We start from the raw sequence: 19,451 nt of genomic DNA on the forward strand, positions 1-19,451 counted from the left end.
GTTCTCCTGGGCGTCTCCTCCTCCTCGGCTGTAGCGCTGGCCAATCACAGCGCACAGCCCACAGCCTGGGAGAAAAAAACTCCCAGGCTGTGAGCGCTGCACTGCGATTGGCCAGCGCTACAGCCTAGGAGAAGGAGACGCCCAGCAGAACAAGGGCAGACTCCGCCTACTATAACCAAGTCCCCTAAGTCTCCGCCTACTATAACCAAGTCCCCGAACATACCAGAGGACATAACGGAAGAACGGAGCGGCGCCCAGGGATAATAGTAAGTGCAGTGAGAACCCTGGGCGCCGCTCTATATGTCATGATACTTAGTTACCAATGTTTGGACCGATGAAAGGTCCTCTTTAACTTTGTCTACATGATAAATGCAATTTGCTGAAGTGAGACAGCCCCTTGAAGTTAGTGATGCCTGGAGGGCATTACCTAACACACATTGAAACTCACTGTAACTAGTGAAAAATAGTGAATGATGGTGTGTGTGTGTGTGTGTGTGTGTGTGTATACTGTCTATACAGATGCATCTCAATAAATTACAATATCATCAAAAATGTAATTTCAGTAAATCAATTCAAAATGTTAAACTCATATATTATATAGATTTAGTACACAGAGAGTGATTTCTTTTAATGTTGATGATTATGGCTTCCAACTAATGAAAGCCCAAAAATCAGTATCTCAGAAAATTATAATATTGTGGAAAAGTTCAATATTGTAGACTCATGGTGTCACATCTAAAGATTTCCCAAGGCTTTAACTGGTCCCTTAGTTTTCCAGAAGATGTCATTGACACCCTTCAAAAGGAGGGTAAGCCACAAAAGGTCATTGCTAAAGAAGCTGGCTGATCACAGAGTGCTGTATCCAAGCATATTAATGGAAGGTTCAGTAGAAGGAAAAGTGTGGTAAAAAAAAGGTGCACAAGCAACAGGGATAATTGCAGCCTTGATAGAATTGTCAAGAAAAGGCCATTCAAGAATTCACAAGGAGTGGACTGCAGCTGGACCCGCCATACAGACGTATCCAAGAAATGTGCTACAAATGTCGCATTCCTTGTGTCAAGTCACTCATGACCCAGAAACAACGTCAGAAGTGTCTTACCTGGGCTAAAGGGAAAAAGGACTCGACTGTTGCTCAGTGGTTCAGTCCTGTTATAAGATTAAAGTAAATTTTGCATTTCATTTGAAAATCAAGGTCCCAGAGTCTGAAGAAAGAGTGGAGTGGCACACAATCCAAGTTTGAAGTTTTCACAGTCAGTGATGGTTTGGGGGGCCCGTCATCTTCTGGTGTTGGTCCACTGTGTTAAGTCCTAAGTCAGCGCAGGCATCTACCAGGGAATTTTTGGAGCATTTCATGCTTCCCTCTGCTGACAATGGAGATGCTGATTTCATCTTCCAGCAGGACCTGCCCACACTGCCAAAAGTGCCAATACCTGGTTTATTAACCATGGCATCACTGTGATTGATTGGCCAGAAAACTCACCTGACTTAAACCCCATATAGAATCTACGGGGTATTGTCAAGAGGAAGATTGAGAGACACCAGACCCAACAATGTAGAGACGATCAACGCAACCTGGGCTTCCATAACACCAAAATAGTGCCACAGTCTGATCACTTCCATTGATGCACTAATTCAGGCAAATTATTGAGGAAATATATTGTACATACTTTTCAGTAGGCCAACTTTTCTTTATTAAAAATCATTTTTTAATTGTTCTTATATAATATTTGAACTTTTCGAGATACTGACTTTTTCATTAGCCGAAAAGCCATAATCATCAACATTTGACAACACTTGATATAGATCACAATTCTTTTTACAGCAATATATGAGTTTTACTTTTTAAATTAAATTACTGAAATAAATAAACTATTCAATGATATTCTAATTAATTGAGATGCACCTATATGTGTTTGTATATGTGTATATGCTATATATATGGGAAGTATATGTATGTGTATATATATCTATATACACTGGGAGTAGGGTCGCCACCTGGCCGGTATCTCACCAACAAGGCTGCTATTTTAGTGGACCTGCCGGTGCTAGCATTTTTCTAATTGTTTATATATATTTTTTCTAATTTATTTCTAGGAAGCGAAGATCGTTGTGAGTCCAGGCAAATTTTGTAACCATTTCCAAAATGGTGAGAATAGTTTCAGGAAAAAGGGATTGTAAATTCAGAATGGATATTTTAACCTGTTCCGGACATAGGGCGTACAGGTACGCCCTGATGTCCCGGTACTTAAGGACACAGGGCATACCTGTACGTCCTCTGTATTTCCGATCACCGCTCCGCGGCGGGCGGTGATCGGAACTGGGTGCCTGCTCAAATCATTGAGCAGGCACCCGGGGACAATGTGCCGGGGGGTCCTGTGACCGCCCCGTGTCGGCGATCGCAACAAACCGCAGGTCAATTCAGACCTGCGGTTTGCTGCGTTTCCGGGTTATTCGGGTCTCTGGGGACCCAATAACCCGGAACAGAATGGTGATCGGTGGTGTGATAATACACCACCAATCACCATCCTGCGATCCTGAGAGGTGGTGACATCACTTCTCAGGATTGCCTCTCATTGGTCGGCAGCAGGGGCGGGCAGTTCAAAATACTGCAGCGCTCCTCCCCTTCTCCTTTTCAGTCGTGGAGAGAGGAGCGCTGCACGTCGGATCTCAGAGCCAGCACCCCAATATGTTCAGAAATCAATATGTTCAGAAATCACCCCATCTGTGCCCCAGCACCCCTATCTGTGCACCCAGGTATTTACGGAAAGGTTAGGTTAAGCAGGATATTCAGGGAAAGTTAGTGGAAGAAAAAAAAAACGTTTTTTAATGCATCACCCTAAATCGAGTGTCCTGGGTCCACAGCACAGCTGTGTGACCCTAGACCCCCCCAGGGGTGCTGCAGGTTGCCCCCCTCCCCCCCACAACTTTTTTTGGGGCGCAAGCATTTTATTTATTTTTTGTGCGTACGCTGACTGTGGCCGGCACTCTTAGCGTCCACCACTGTTAGCACATTGCACACCCCACCGCTGATCAACTTCGGACGGTTGATCAGCAATTTTGAATAAAAAAATAAAAACAATAAGAATTTTTTGCCCTTTTTTCAGTTAGTTTTTTTTTTATCTGTTAGGTTTAAGGTAAGTTCACGGATATTCTCGGCCTAGGAGGCATACGCCCAGCTTGCTTCCTAGTCCAAGAGTCCCAGTGAGGACGAGGATGACCCCACTTTCCTTTTGTCATCCGTGTCCTCTTCATCATCTAGCGATGATGAGCCCCCAAGGCGGCGGAGACGCTGCCAAGCGGAGCAAGGGGACCGCCATGCTAGGGACCCTGTGGCCCACAATAATACAAGTAGCTCAGCTCTGTACAAACTTTGTGAGAGTATTTCAGGGTATACTTACAAGTTTCGTGTGTACGAGGGGCAAGATTCATGTATTCAACCCCCAGAATGTCCCCCCACTCTGGGTGTTAGCGGGAAACTTGTGTGGGACCTTATGCACCCAATGCTAGATAAAGGTTACCACATGTACGTGGATAACTTTTATACTAGTATCCCCTTGTTCCAGTCCCTCGCCGCCAGATCCACGTCCGCTTGTGGGACCGTGCGGAATAATCAACTCGGCCTCCCTACCCACCCCCTCTAGGTACCTATCCCCCATGGGTGCGACCCAAGCCCTTACCAGTGGAAACCTCTTGCTGGTCAGATATAAGGACAAGAAGGACAAGAGGGATGTCCTTGTACTGTCCACAATTCACGGTAATGGCATCAGCCCTGTCCCTGTGTGAGGTACCGCGGCAACTCAAGCCAGATTGTATCGTCCTCAAGCCATATAATGCCATGCGCAAAACCCGGGCATGGTACAAAAAAGTTATGGTCTACTTGGTACAGGTTGCCTTGTACAACTCTTTTTTGCTGTCCCGGAGCGCTGGCAACACAGGGACATTCCTTCTATGAAGTTCTATGATGCAGTCCTCAAGGCCCTGATCTTTTCTAACCGGGAAAGAGCAGGCCAGAGTACCTTAGGAACTGGAGGCGCCCGGATCGTCACTGGCCAACACTTTCCAAGTGTGGTCCCCCATACTGGAAAGAAGGGACCCAAAAAAAGTGCAGAGTGTGTCATAGGAGAGGGATATGGAAGGACACCACTACTCAGTGTGACACGTGCCCCAATCATCCGGGCCTCTGCATTGACGGTTGCTTCAGGGAGTACCACACTTCCATGGAGTACTACATTTATATCCCAATTTAGCCACTGACAATTGGATAAAAAAAAACTATGGTTCTCAAAAAGTAGACATATTAGGTATCGCCACGTCCATAAGAATCTGCTCTATAAAAATACCCCATGACCTAACTCCTCAGATGAACACGGTCAAAAAAAAAAAAAAAAAATAATAATTTTTTTGTTACCTTACATCACAAAAATTGTAATAGCAAACAATCAAAAAGTCATATGCCCCCAAAATAGTGCCAATAAAACCGTTTTCTCATCCCGCAAAAAAATAAGCCCTACCTAAGATAATCGGCTAAAAACAAAAATAAAAAAATGACAGACTATGGAGATACTAAAATGTTTTTTTTTTTTTTTATAAAAGGATAATATAAATAAATTTAAAAGAAAGTAGACATATTAGGTATCACCACGTCCGTAAGAATCTGCTCTATAAAAATACCCCATGACCTAACCCCTCAGATGAACACGGTAATTTTTTTTATAAAAACAGTGCCAAAACAGCAATTTTTTGGCAAATTTTCCATTTTAATCTGTTTCCAGTAACAAAGCAAGGGTTAACAGCCAAACAAAACTTAATATTTATTACCCTGATTCTGCAGTTTACAGAAACACCACATATGTGGTCGTAAACTACTGTATGAACATATGGCAGGGCGCAGAAGGAAAGCAACGCCGTATGGTTTCTGGAAGGCAGATTTTGATGGCCTTTTTTTGGCACCATGTCCCATTTGAAGCCCTCTTGATACACCCATAGAGTAGAAACTCCATAAAAGTGACCCCATATAAGAAACTACACCCCTCAAGGTATTCAAAACTGATTTTACTAACTTTATTAACCCTTTAGGTGTTCCTCAACAGTTTATGGCAAATGGAGATGAAATTTCTGAATTTCTATTTTTGGTAACCTTGCCTCACAAAAATATAATATAGATAAACCAAAAATCATATGTTCCCTAAAAATAATCCCAGCAAAACTGCCACCTTATCCCGTAGTTTCCAAAATGGGGTCACTTTTATGGAGTTTCTACTCTAGGGGTGCATCAGGGGGGCTTCAAATGGGACATGGTGTAAATAAACCAGTCCAGCAAAATCTGCCTTCCAAAAACCATACGGCGCACCTTTCCCTCTACGCCCTACCGTGTGCCCGTACAGTAGTTTACGGCCACATATGGGGTGTTTCTGCAAACTACAGAATCGAGGCAATAAATATTGTGCTTTGTTAGGCTGTTAACCCTTGCTTTGTTACTGGAAAAAATTGTAAAAATGGAAAATTTGCCCAAAAATTTTAATTCTCAAATTTCATCTTCATTTGCCTTTAACTCTTGTGCAACACCTAAAGGGTTAACAAAGTTTGTAAAAAGTTTTAGATACCTTGAGGGGTGTAGTTTCTTAGATGGGGTCACTTTTATGGAGTTTCTACTCTAGGGGTGCATCGAGGGGGGCTTCAAATGAGACATGGTGTTAATAAACCAGTCCAGCAAAATCTGCCTTCCAAAAACCACACAGCACACCTTTCCCTCTACGCCCTACTGTGTGCCCGTACAGTAGTTTACAACCACATATGGGGTGTTTCTGCAAAACTACAGAATCAGGGCAATAAATATTGAGTTTTGTTTGGCTGTTAACCCTTGCTTTGTTACTGGGAAAAAATTGATTAAAATGGAAAATTTGCCCAAAAATCTAAATTCTAAAATGTTATCTCCATTTGCCATTAACTCTTGTGAAACACCTAAAGGGTAAACGACGTTTGTGAAATCAGTTTTGAATACCTTGAGGGGTGTATCTTCTAGAATGTGGTGGTTTTTGAGTGGTTTCTATTATGTAAATCTCACAAAGTGACTTCAGACGGGAACTGGTCCCTAAAATGTTTTTGAAAATTTCTAAAAAAAATTCAAGATTTGCTTCTAAACGTCTAAGCCTTGTAATGTCCCCAAAAACTAAAATGTAATTCCCAAAATGATCCAAACATGAAGTAGACATATGGGGAATGTAAAGTAATAACTATTTTTGTAGGTATTACTATGTATTATAGAAGTAGAGAAATTGAAACATGGAAATTTTGGTAAAAATTTTTTTTTTATAAAGAAAAATGTTTTTTGTTTTTTTTTACTTCATTTTACCAGTGTAATGAAGTACAATATGTGATGAAAAAAACAGTCTCAGAATGGCCTGGATTAGTCAAAACGTTTTAAAGTTATCACCACACCGGTCAGATTTACAAAGAATGTCCTGGTCCTTAAGGTGAAAATTAGCCCGGTCCCTAAGGGGTTAAATTCACAAAGTAGTTTGTGAGTTTTGATGCGACCAATGTCATTCTCTCCAATATGAACAATAAGAATATTTGGAGATGGCCAAATTTTTGCTAAATTAGAGCATACTAATAACAGATTTTTAATTTTTTAATTATTGAGTCCTTTCCAAAATACTGTAATCTTAGAATTCAGATTGAGGAACTTCTCATACCCACATTCAATAGCTCTCTGTTCAGCTCCCTGAATATTCAAATTTCCGATGATCCATATTATGAATAAAGCATCTGAAAGGAAAATTAATTCAGAAACTAAGAGGTTAGGTCTAACTTATATCTATTGGAATGCCATCTACCAATGTTTTTTATTAGGTTTTTATTCAAGCCACGTTGAGATGCCAAATTGGCTGCTCCAATACGAAATTAATAAGCAGATATTTTTTGTAACCTAAAAGGCTGATGCATTTTTTCAAAATGAAAGAGAGTTGAAATTTTGTTAAAGAAGAAAAAGTGAATGAAAAATGGACCTTGAACGTTTGGTGTGATTTTTAACAAATCAAATGTGGCTTTTACTGGACAAATGAAAGAATTCATAAAGGCATTTAGTTTGATCCAATGACCAATATTAGATTGCAGATAATGGCCGATGGGATAGAGAAGGCGCTCATAGGGTAAGTAAATTCAACAAAACAAATCTCTAATAAAAAGAAATGGTTTGCTCACCTATTGCGGTTGCATCAATTGGATGCAACTGCAATGGAGATCGAGTGTAAATAAGAGATGGTTGGTGCAGCCAAGATTCGTCCTAACACCTTGGGCAAGAGCCACCTTGCCACTAGGGTAATGGAAATGAAGAGAAGTGCGCTGAACCTTAAGTGGAGCGTGTGGACTGCTGGGGGCGCACGAAACAACCGATCAAAGACAGTGTTTTGGTTTCAGTAATGTTCCATTTATTCGTAAGTCTTACGAATAAATGGAACATTACTGAAACCAAAAAACTGTCTTTGATCGGTTGTTTCGTGCGCCCCCAGCAGTCCACACGCTCCACTTAAGGTTCAGCGTACTTCTCTTCAATATTAGATTGGTCAGTTTTAGATTTTTTAATGAAAATTTTGATGAATGAATCATTGAATTGAGTGAAATAGGTGTAATACAGTACTTTCTTTATTTTCAGCTGCAATTTTGCTGATTTTAGGAGCTGCAAAGAAGGTGAAAATGAAAACCGTTCTAAATAGTAGTTATTCGTAGGAAGAATTGCAGATTGCAGGTAAACAAAGACACATTTTTTCCAACATATTAATAGATATAGGTCTAGTTCTTTCTTTGACTTCCGTTTTAAACCTTTTAATATTTCACTGATTATAAAATAGGATCTAATGGATTCCTTAACCAGCTAGTTTTAAAAAGAAGGAAATTCCAGAGAGTGTTTTTAGAATAGAATCTGCAGAACTTTTTTTTCCAATTAAATATCTAACAAATTTGAAATTGTGTGAAAAATTGTCATCTAACTCATGAATCTTGTTGAGATTACAGAAGTTTTTCCAAGTGTTCCATGCAACCGAATAAGCAGTCCATGTATTATTTTATCAAGTCTAATCCCATATCACTTCCCAGAGGTGATATGGACATGATGAATTGATTGGAGCTGCATCTGGAATGAGTTGTTTTGAGAGTTCGAAATTCTGACGGGACGGAGAGTTTTACTTTTACCTTCTTAGCTTAGCTTTTAACCAACTATTTCTTCAATATAGTGGTCACGCTGCCACATGCAGTATTTAACTTCTGAGTGTAGGTCAGTATATGACAGTCTCTTCTAGTGCATCTGAACGTCCGAGTTTCAACAGAGGATAGTCCTTGTCACAACCGATCCTTCTGTGGATTTTAGAGGTTGGAGCACATAGTGAAGGTACATCAACATTCCATTAATCAATAGGATTTTATTATACTCACAAGGATATAAAATCTACAGCTAAGACCTGTCCTAGGTTGCTAGTATAGCTTATATGTGTATACAACTAGAACTGCCAATAACCTTAATACAGTTCCTATATTTATGTGTTAGAGACAATATCAGAGTTATTTACTGTGACATCATGCTTTGGATGTCATATGACTGTTATATTTTATGTTAACAGAAGCAGAAAAAGATTAATTTTTCAATGTAAGATAAGCTCAGCGACACAGCAGAAACAACAGAAAGCATAGTGTTAAACTGTTGTTGTTGCTGGCCAGAAGTCTAGACCAATCACAGCCAGTTTCTCACACAGCAAGATTTTTCACCAATCACAGCCAGCCTCACACGCAGCCTGCTGCTTAAATCCTTATTCACCAGAGACAGGAACTGAAGAGACATTCACTCCACTGAGAGCTGTGTTTTTATGGGAACAAAAGGCCAAAATAGTTCCACCAAATTGCAAATACAAATTGCAAGCATACAATTGCAAGCATTCAGATTCCATAATACTATCCAAATTGCATACAACCATACAGATCATACTCAACCAATCTGCAAATAGTCACTGCTAACTGCATACTGCAAGTAGAACTATTAGTTACACCTCAGATAAACCTCTCAGAGAGATCATAAAGTGCCTAAATAACTTAAAGTGAGAGTACAGATACTCAAGAGAGAAATATATCCACAATTTTATGCTGAATGACAAGATTGAACAGTTGAACCACCATCTTAATCATACCACCATTTTGTGACATCTTTTCAACTTGTGTTATGTACATGGACTATCTGCTGCGGAGGCGGCAGTGTTATATATGAAGAAAAGTTAAAGTTAATAAATAAGTAATTTGAAGCATTTGGTGTGCTCTTTAAACCTACGGTTTCCATAGAACGGCGCTAGAGGAATTACAGAGTAATAGACAGTCTGGTTAGACTAAAAGTCAGAGAGATCAAAATTATTTTAATGTCACAGCGCAAAAGGCACTTCATAGTGCTGTGCCTGCCACAATGTGAACAATAATCTATGTTCGCCAGAATAGCTTCATCAGGGGCGAATGTTACACCCTTAATTGGGCGTTCTATTTATATGGGTAGGGGTTAAATAATAAACCCCTCATAAATATATAAAAATACATAAAAATAAATATATTTTAATTCAAACATAATATATTCATGCCAAATATAAAAACTTCAATTCATATTCACATTTAAAACCAATGGGGTTCTACTCACGCACAACGTCATTCCCCATTCACAAAAAATATTAAACCATTAACACGTGGACAATTGTAGCCAATAAGACTCTTTTTCAAAACCGATCCACCCCATGCTCATGCTGCCTATCTTCCTTATTCATCAGGTTTGTAACTATTCCATCAAGCATTGTTTTAAATCGAAATCCATGTTTAATCCATCGGGTTGTAGAGAACTCATTCTATATATCTACTCTACTTCTCGGCGGTTGATATTAGCTACCGGATCCCCTTCTCTCCAGTTCAGTTTCACTTTTTCAATCCCTGCAAACCACAAGCCTTTTAGATTTTTTCCATGCATTTTTTTTAAATGCATGGACACGCTATGACTTTCCAGGCCTTTTTTTATATTATTCACATGTTCCTGAATCCTTGTCTTAAGTTTTTGCATTGTCCTTCCAATGTAATGTAGCCCACATGGGCATATTAACAGATACGCTACCCCCATATGTTCCCAAGTTATTTAACCCTTAATATTAAAGGTTACACCGCTCTTCGGTGTTACTTTCTGTACATTTCTTATCTTTTTTTTTCTCATTGGTGTGATTTCTGCATGCAATGCAGAACCCGCACAATGTGAATTGATTTTTTTCTTTCTTATGAACCTTTGTGGGGATATGATTATGCACCAACTCATTACGTAGGTTAGGCGCTTTTTGATACAACACTTCTGGTCTTTCCGGAATAACCACCTCCAATATGGAGTCATTCTTCAAGACTGACCAATTTTTCCGCAAAGTGTTTTTGATTGGCCCATTGATAGCACTGAACAGGGTGAAGAAGGTAAATCTATAATCTTTTTCTTCCTTATTTGCTCTATTTCTTATTTCCTTACCGCTGGCTTCCACATTCTCACTAATTTTTTTTCAACTTATTTGCATCATAGCCTTTTTCTACAAAGCGTTCCTGTAGGATTTTACACTGTTCCCTATAATCATCTGTATCTGTACAATTCCTATAAATACGCATATATTATCCTTTGGGAATATTATTTAACCAAGGGCCATGATGACAGCTAGTTGTGTCAATGTATCCATTGACATCGGTAGGTTTAAAAAAGGTTTTGGTTTTAATCTTGTTCTCATGCACAAAAATAGTGTTGTATCAAAAAGCGCCTAACCTATGTGATGAGTTGGTGCATAATCATATCCCCACAAAGGTTGATAAGAAAGAAAAAAATCAATTCACATTGTGCGGGTTCTGCATTGCATGCATAAATCGCACCATTGAGGAAAAAAAGATTAAAAATAAAGTAAAAGTAACATTGAAGAGCGGTGCAACCTTTGACATTAAGGAAATAACTTGTGAACATATGGGAGTAGTGTATCAGTTAATATGCCCATGTGGGCTACATTACATTGGAAGGACAATGCGCAAACTAAGACAAGGATTCAGGAACATGTGAATAATACAAAAAAAGGCCTGGAAAAAAATGCATGGAAAAAATCCGAAAAGGTTGTGGTTTGCGGGGATTGAAAAATTAAAACTGAACAGGAGAGGAGGGGATCGAATATCAACCGCCGAGAAGTAGAGTAGATATATAGAATGAGTTCTCTACAACCCGATGGATTAAACATGGATTTCAATTTAAAACAATGTTTGATGGAATAGTTACAAACCTGATGAATAAGGAAGATAGGCAGCATGAGCATGGGGTGGATCGGTTTGAAAAAGAGTTTCATTGGCTACAATTGGCCACGTGTTAATGGTTTAATATTTTTGTGAATGGGGAATGACGTTGGGCGTGAGTAGAACCCCATGCGTGAGTAGAACCCCATTGGTTTAACAACACCACGTGATAATGGTTTAATGTTTTTGTGAATGGGGAATGATGTCGGGTGTGAGTAGAACCCCATTGGTTTAAAGACACCACTTGGAGGAAAAGACGTGGAATTATAGAATAGCGTTATGTAGATGGGATCACACCAACGATACATTGAAGCATAGATTATAGAGAGATATAGAGAGATTTGGTTTATGTTTTATTGTTATATATGAAGGGATGAGGTTTAGGCATCATGCACACGACCGTTGTGTGCATCCGTGTCCGTTGTTCCGTTTCCCGTGATTTTCTGCGGACCCATTGACTTGGGTCCGTTGAAAACTTGGAAAATGCACCGTTTGTCATCCGGGTCCGTGATCCGTGTTTCCTGTCCATCAAAAAATAGGACTTGTCCTATTTTTTTGATGGACAACGGTTCACGGACCCATTCAAGTCAATGGGTCAGTGAAAAAACCCGGAGGCACACAAGATTGCCATCCGCGTCCGTGTCCGTAGGCTAATTTAGCACAGATGGATCCGCAGATCCGTCTGCATAAAGCTTTTTCAGAGCTGAGTTTTCACATCGTGAAAACTCAAATCCGACAATATATTCTAACACAGAGGCATTCCCATAGTGATGGGGACGCTTCAAGTTAGAATATACTAAGAACTGTGTACATGACTGCCCCCTGCTGCCTGGCAGCATCCGATCTCTTACCGCACCTGAGGGGTTAATTGTGCGTATCATAGCCCCCTGTAAGAGATCAGGTGCTGCCAGACAGCAGGGGGCAGACCCTCCCCAGTTTTTAATTTATTGGTGGCCAGTGCGGCCGGACCCTCCCTCCCCTGTATTAAATTCATTGGTGGCCAGTGCGGCCCCCCTATCTCCCTCCCCTGTATTAAATTTATTGGTGGCCAGTGCGGCCCCCTCGGCCCCCCTCCCCTGTATTTATTTCATTGGTGGCCAGTGCGGCCTCCCCTCTCCCCCCTCATCATTGGTGGCAGCGGAGAGTTCCGATCGTGACAGGTCTGTGCTATAAGCAATGCGGCGCACAGACCTTTCACATACCAGTAGGAGGAGCGCCCGACCGGTCACAGACAGCACAGGTAAGTATAATGCTTCTAAAATTGCTACGTAACCATGGCAGCCAGAACTGCAGTAGCGGCCTGGTTGCCATGGTTACCGATCGGGGCCCCAACGATTAAACTGGGACTCCGATCGGAACTCTCCGCTGCCACTAATGATGGGGGGGAGAGGGGAGGCCGCACTGGCCACCAATGAAATAAATACAGGGGAGGGGGGCCGAGGGGGCCGCACTGGCCACCAATAAATTTAATACAGGGGAGGGAGGAAGGGGGGCCGCACTGGCCACCAATGAATTTAATAAAAATCCTATTGATTAATGGAATGTTGATGGACCTAAACTATGTGCTCCAACCTCTAAAATCCAATGACAAGGACTATCCTCTGTTGAAACTCGGACGTTCGGCTGCACTAGAAGAGAAGAGAGTCGTATAATAACCTACATTCAGAAGTTAAATACTGAATGTGGCAGTGCGACCACTATATTAAATGAATTACTGGTTAATATGAATTGAACCCACACAGAGGTCTGCAACGCTGACGAAATAAGCAGTAACACAGTGGTGAACTTTTTATTGTTTTATTTTAATTTTACATTTAACCAAATATTAACCAGACAAGATAGAACTATATGTCGTACAATTTTTGTTACGGATTTCGAAGATAAGCAATTAATAGTGAAGACTACTCCTTATTGTCCACAAAAAGCAAAATGTGTTTGTTAGAAAATTGTTCTTTCCAAATAAATAAAGAAACCAGAATTGGAAAAAGTTCTAGAAAAATGATGTTGTTAGTTAAACCCATAGCTATCAATTTTTTTAAGCCAAACACTGGTAGACCAAAAAGGTTTATAATATGCTCCATAACCAACAGAACCAGCAGCATCAGACTCTAAGAAATCTTGTTGCCAAATATTGTTACCTGTAACGCTCCAACGGGTGTGGACCCGCTGTGCCACTTACCGGTTTGGCTTTGGGCCAAACTTGGGAGCGGAATCTAAGTGTTCCCCTGGTCTTCACCCTTTATCCCGCTCCAAGAGTGGTCCCGCTTAAGTGGCAGCTGGCCAAGCAGGCTAGAACACCCTGGTGCAAGCACTGGGGATACAGGCAGGTGGAGCAAGCTGTCGCTGGATGGAAGAAGTGCAGCAGCAGAGTCAGATGAAGCAGGCTGAGCTAGTGATTAATCAGAGCTGGAGATGTTAGAACAGCAAAGCTGAATAGCTCATATGCAGCAGGTGTAAGAAGCTGAACAGCAGACAGAGGCGTGGCCGACAATCCGAATCATACACTTCAGGGCAGCGAGGTACAGGAGGATCAGGTAGAGACAAGGTCAGGATACAGGCTATGGTCGGAAGCAGGATAACAACATGAACTACGAGCTGGAACCTTCGCTGTAGAAAACTACATATATTGCTCAGGCATCACAGGAGGGGGAAGCACCCTTATAAAGGTGGTGCCTGGCTGGGATTGGAGAGAAGGTGGAATCAGGGGCGTGCACGAACCCTTAAAGAAACAGGACGCGTGCCGCACCGACAAGGTGCAACTGAAGCTGTCGCTGCCTGCAACAGTGCAGGAAAGCAGGTCCGGAGCCTGCAGCGGAGAGGAGGAGCCTTGTGTGCAGTTCGACTGCGGTACATAGCAGGATGCGCTGCACGCTGGCGGCTGCCTGCTGCCATTGTTACATTACCGTTAAAAGAGGTCAGGAATTCATACCAAATTCTTAGGTCAATTTTTTGCCTTTTGTGGCAGTGTATAGTCTTTTTGAGAAAACTCTTCCCATCGGGATTACCCTAGAAATGAAACTTAATGGACCTAAAATAGACTGAAGTTCTTTTAAAGTAGTTTTTTGAAGAGACAATACTTGAGAAATAGTAGATTGAATCTTTAATAATTTGTCAAGAGGAATTCTAAATTCCATTTTTATTGTGTCTATGGTAACACCTAAAAATGTTAGAATATGAGTTGGAAGAACAGTTTTTTCTATGGCTAAAGGGATGTTAAAATTCTCTGCTACCTGTTAAAATTTGTTTAAAAGGAATAAACATTCTGGAGAACCAAATTTGATGATGAATAAATAATCTTCATGGTAATGAATTATTCTTCCTCCAATAGATTTTGTTTCGACTACCCATTGTAAAAAGGTAGCGAAAGCTTCAAAGTAGAAACAAGAAAGAGTAAATCCCATTGAGCTTTGTCATAAAAATATAATCCTTCTAATTGAAATCCAAGAGAATTATAACCAGAAGGATGTATTGGTAGTAGGTGAAAAGCAGATTTAGGCCTAGTTAACACGAACGTATGGCTTTTATAGTTTTTTGCGGTCCGTTTTTCACAGATCCGTTGTTCCGTTTTTCCGTTCCGTTTTTCCATATGCCATGTACAGTATACAGTAATTACATAGATAAAATTGGGCTGGCCATAACATTTTCAATAGATGGTTCAGAAAAAAACGGAACGGAAATGGAAGACATACGGATGCATTTCCGTATGTGTTCCGTTTTTTTGCGGACCCATTGACTTGAATGGAGCCACGACCCGTGATTTACGGCCAAATATAGGACAAGCTCTATATTTCAACGGAACGGAAAAACGGAAATACGGAAATGGAATGCATACGGAACACATCAGTTTTTTTTTTGCGGAACCATTGAAATAAATGGTTCCGTATACGGACCGTATACAGAACACAAATTTTTTTATTTTACAAGTAAAGCATAGGCGCAGCATTTTTAAGTAAAATGAATGCTTGATCAAAAGAGGCATAGGAAACAGAAGCTATGTCTTTATTTATTTGATCGTTTAAAGAACCATTTTTTGGATAAGAGAGATTGTGGCTTAACCTAAAAGAATTATAATTTTTTTCGGAACTAAACCTAATGGTGAAAGTCAAAAATTTTTCAAAAGGTGGGGTAAAAAAAGGACTAGCTACTCTACCAGCATGAATTTCGCTAACATTTTTTTCCTTAACAATATTTATATTCTTTTTAACAGATTTGAGATTTTCAACCCATTTGCAACTAGATCCAGTAAGTTCAGGTATGTAAAAACTGAATTTGAAACCATAATATAGCAATTTAGCCATCATTATGTTTGTTTTTGGATAAGATTTTAACCAAGGAAATAATTTTTAAATTCTCACTGGTATCACTGTTTCTGTTGTAGATTTATTTTGTAGAATTGGGGTTAGATGAAAAGCCGTGTTTTTTTAAACACTTGAAAACTGGGTGGAATCCGTTGCAAAAGGTGCATTTGTGTCTATATTTACAATTTGAAGTCCATTTGCATTAGTTTTTGTTGAAGGAAAAACAAATCCCTCTTTTGGAGTTTTGAATGGAGGACTTAAGAAAGGAAAAGTGCTGTGCCGTAAAAATGAGCATGTTCTTAAATTTCAAAAAGAAATACACCATTCGTTTGTGCTCCATTTGTGCTGGTTTCTGCCGCAAAAATGAGAGTTTGCCGCATGGGGATGGATCATGTGATGGACCATGTGATGAGCGCAGTGACGTTATCAAAGGTCCTTTTCCTCCCAGGTCATCAAAGAAGAAGACAGAAGATAAGCCGGGCTACGCGAACAAGTGGATGAGGTGAGTTTAATTTTTTTTTATTTTTTTTAACCCCTCCAGCCCTAATTTACTGATCATTCTGTATTAAGAATGCTATTATTTTCCTTTATAACCCTGTTGACATTCCTAGTCAACACACCAAAACACTCATTTATATATGTCTTCAAGTCTGGGTAAGGGGTGAAAGCCTTAACTAGAGCTCCAAGCAAAGCGAGGGAGAAATCACAGACTGCTTCCTTTGGAATAGTAGCACCTGCTTGTTTCCATTCTGTCAGCCATTGTGCTATGAAATAAATAGTATGGCTCTCAGAAAGCATCTGTACTACTGGGATATGATCTCCACATGGACACAAAACCCGTTGGTACAAAAAGATGTGTCCAGAAATGCCAACAGGTATTTTTAGTTTTATCACTACTGAACCTGTTGCATCAAAACTTACATAGGAACCCAAGTTCTTTGAAAATCTGAAATGGGGTCCAATAATGGCAAAAAAAAACTTATCCAGACCAATGTTGTATATGCTTCCAACCTGAGGAACACTATATTTCAGGAGATGTAATGAAAGTATTGGGTCCTTGCACATTAACTCTCTGCCGCCAATCTCTTGCTTGGCTTTTCTTAATGTTGCTAGATTTGGTAGATGGCTAGGCTCAGAGTCACCAACATCCATACTTTTGTAAGCCTCAGCTGCTTGCCATACATGTGCTTGGTTTTGTCCTTCCCAGAGTTCTTTCGACACCCTTCTTCTCCTGATAATTTACGTTTTGATTTTCTTGTGTGGAGACTGTCATCAATATTTCAGATCATGCACTTAAAGGGGTTCTGCACTTTCAATTTACTGATGATCTATCCTCTGGATAGATCATCAGCTTCTGATCGGCCGGGGTCCGACACCCGGGACCCCCGCCGATCAGCTGTTTGAGAAGGCAGCGGCGCTCCAGCAGCGCCGCTGCCTTCTCACTGTTTACTGCCGGGCCGCCCGCCCACTGACGTCACGACTTGTATCAACTAGAGTGGGCGCGGCTAAGCTCTGTTCACTTGAATGGAGCTTAGCCGCGCCCACTCTAGTTGATACAAGTCGTGACGTCAGTGGGCGGGCGGCCCGGCGGTAAACAGTGAGAAGGCAGCGGCGCTGCTGGAGCGCCGCTGCCTTCTCAAACAGCTGATCGGCGGGGGTCCCGGGTGTCGGACCCCCGCCGATCAGAAGCTGATGATCTATCCAGAGGATAGATCATCAGTTAATTGAAAGTGCAGAACCCCTTTAAGCACTACCGCCTTGGCAATCTCTGGTATTTCTTCAACTTTTATGGATAGTTGTGCACCACTCTCTGTGCAGCACCCTATTATATCTATGTAGTGAGATACACCATTTGGATAAACCTTTGCCTCCTAAATTTAAGTGTGCACGATGACTTGATATTTTTCCAAATCTCCTCATTCAATTTGTAAGTCCATGCACCAGGTTGTAAGACTGTGTATTCTCTTGTATTAGCATGCATAGATTGGTCATTGTAAATGACTTTTTCAGACCAAATTTTGATCCAGCTCTGAAAAGAAAGACTGAACTGAAACTGAATGTCATATCACTGAACGGATGAATGACTCTCTGTTCCTTCTGAGCTGTCACTGTTGGAAGGTTGTTTTGGGATGTTTGTGACATCTTTGTACAGACCAAGGGCTTGCCATACATTGTGTCGGTGCGTCTTTACAAACGTGTAAAGGTTTTTGGGGGAAATTTTGTTATTACATTTTTGACACAAGTCTACCCATACTTTTTCAGAAGGGAATGCTATTGCATGTCCTATAATAATTTTTTCCCTTGAAGCACAGATGACATTTATAATGCCATCATATTCACAGACCGGCTGCCTGGGCATCTGATAGAAACAAAAATGTTTTTTTTTTTAGTTTCATTATTTACATTCAGTGTAATATATGGAAAATTATCGAGTAGCATATGCTGTGGATTTCCAGCAGCATATTACTATGTGTGTACATACCCTAAAAATGAGTGCCAGCTGCTGAAAGCAACCGACACTCATTGGCTATAGTCAAGAGCTTAATTTATAGTAATCATAGTAAACAATGCTCTGAAGTAGCACATACACTGAAAACTACGGTACTATAAGGCTAGGACTCCACTGAGTTTTTTATCTTGGAAAAAACGCCAGAAAAAAAAAGTTTTTGCCTTTGTGTGGAAATTGCATTTTTTGGCTCATTTGGCAGTTTTTTTCCCCCAAAAAGAGAGTATGAATATTTTTCTTTTATTAATATTTTTGAAGTACTACAATCCATCATGCAACAGACTCTGTTTCATGACGGGAGTTATAGCACAAGGGGTTAGGGACACATAAAAATATATTTTTTAAAATCTTTGTCAAAAGTACTACAACTCCCAGCATGCAAGATACTCTTACATGGTGGGAGTTGTAGTCCAGGGGCTGAGGAACAGATCGCAGCAGGTCTCACTCCTGAGACCCACTGCAATCAGAACGTATTAACTGTATAAACCGGTGGCATTCATTCACTGTTTCTGATCTCTGTCACAATTCATAATCCCGCCGGGAGCTGTGATTGGTGAATAGGTACTGACCAATCAGAGCTCCCGACAGGTATTAGGAATTGTGACAGAAATCAGTAGTGGAGAATAGAGAATTAATGCTTATACAGTTAATAAGTTCGGATCGCAGCAGGTCTCAGGAGTGAGACCTGCTGTGATCTTTCCCTCAGCCTTTGGACTACACCTCCCATCATGGAAGAGTCTTTTCTATGATGGGAATTGCAGTACTTTTGTCCAAAAGTAGAAGAAAGAATAAAAATCACTAAAAAGTCAATGTTAAAACCAACATGGCGTTTTTTCACTCCCATATACTTCTATGGGAGAAAAACACCAAGATTTTCCGGAAAAAACGCCAAAAAACGACAAAAGGATTAAAAACACCAAATAAAAAAACGCTGTGTGGATATGGCTTGTTGCACTTCCCTACTGAAGAACAGCTAACATCTGGCCCCAGTGTTTTTTCAATGAATAAACCCCATGCAGCAGAATAGGCGGAACGCTAGTCTTATAGTATGTGCATAGAAATATAGAAGCACATAGGCCGACATGCATCAATATATCTCTATTGTAGAGTTTTCTACCCTCTTTTTTGTGTGTAAAGTGTGACTTTCTTGCACCTTATTTATCAAAAAGGCGCAGGCTATGTGGTGAATTTGGCGCAGTGTGGAACTTTATGAAGGCAAACTGGTTGTAGAAAGTGTAGAACTTAGACGCACACCTACCTGTACCTGGTGTACATTTTGTTCTAAATGGCCCATTGCGCCCCAAACTGCACCTTTTTGTCAAATGGGCAAA

This window comes from Bufo gargarizans, chromosome 10, assembly GCF_014858855.1.
Source record: "Bufo gargarizans isolate SCDJY-AF-19 chromosome 10, ASM1485885v1, whole genome shotgun sequence".
In the NCBI taxonomy this organism is placed as follows: domain Eukaryota; kingdom Metazoa; phylum Chordata; class Amphibia; order Anura; family Bufonidae; genus Bufo; species Bufo gargarizans.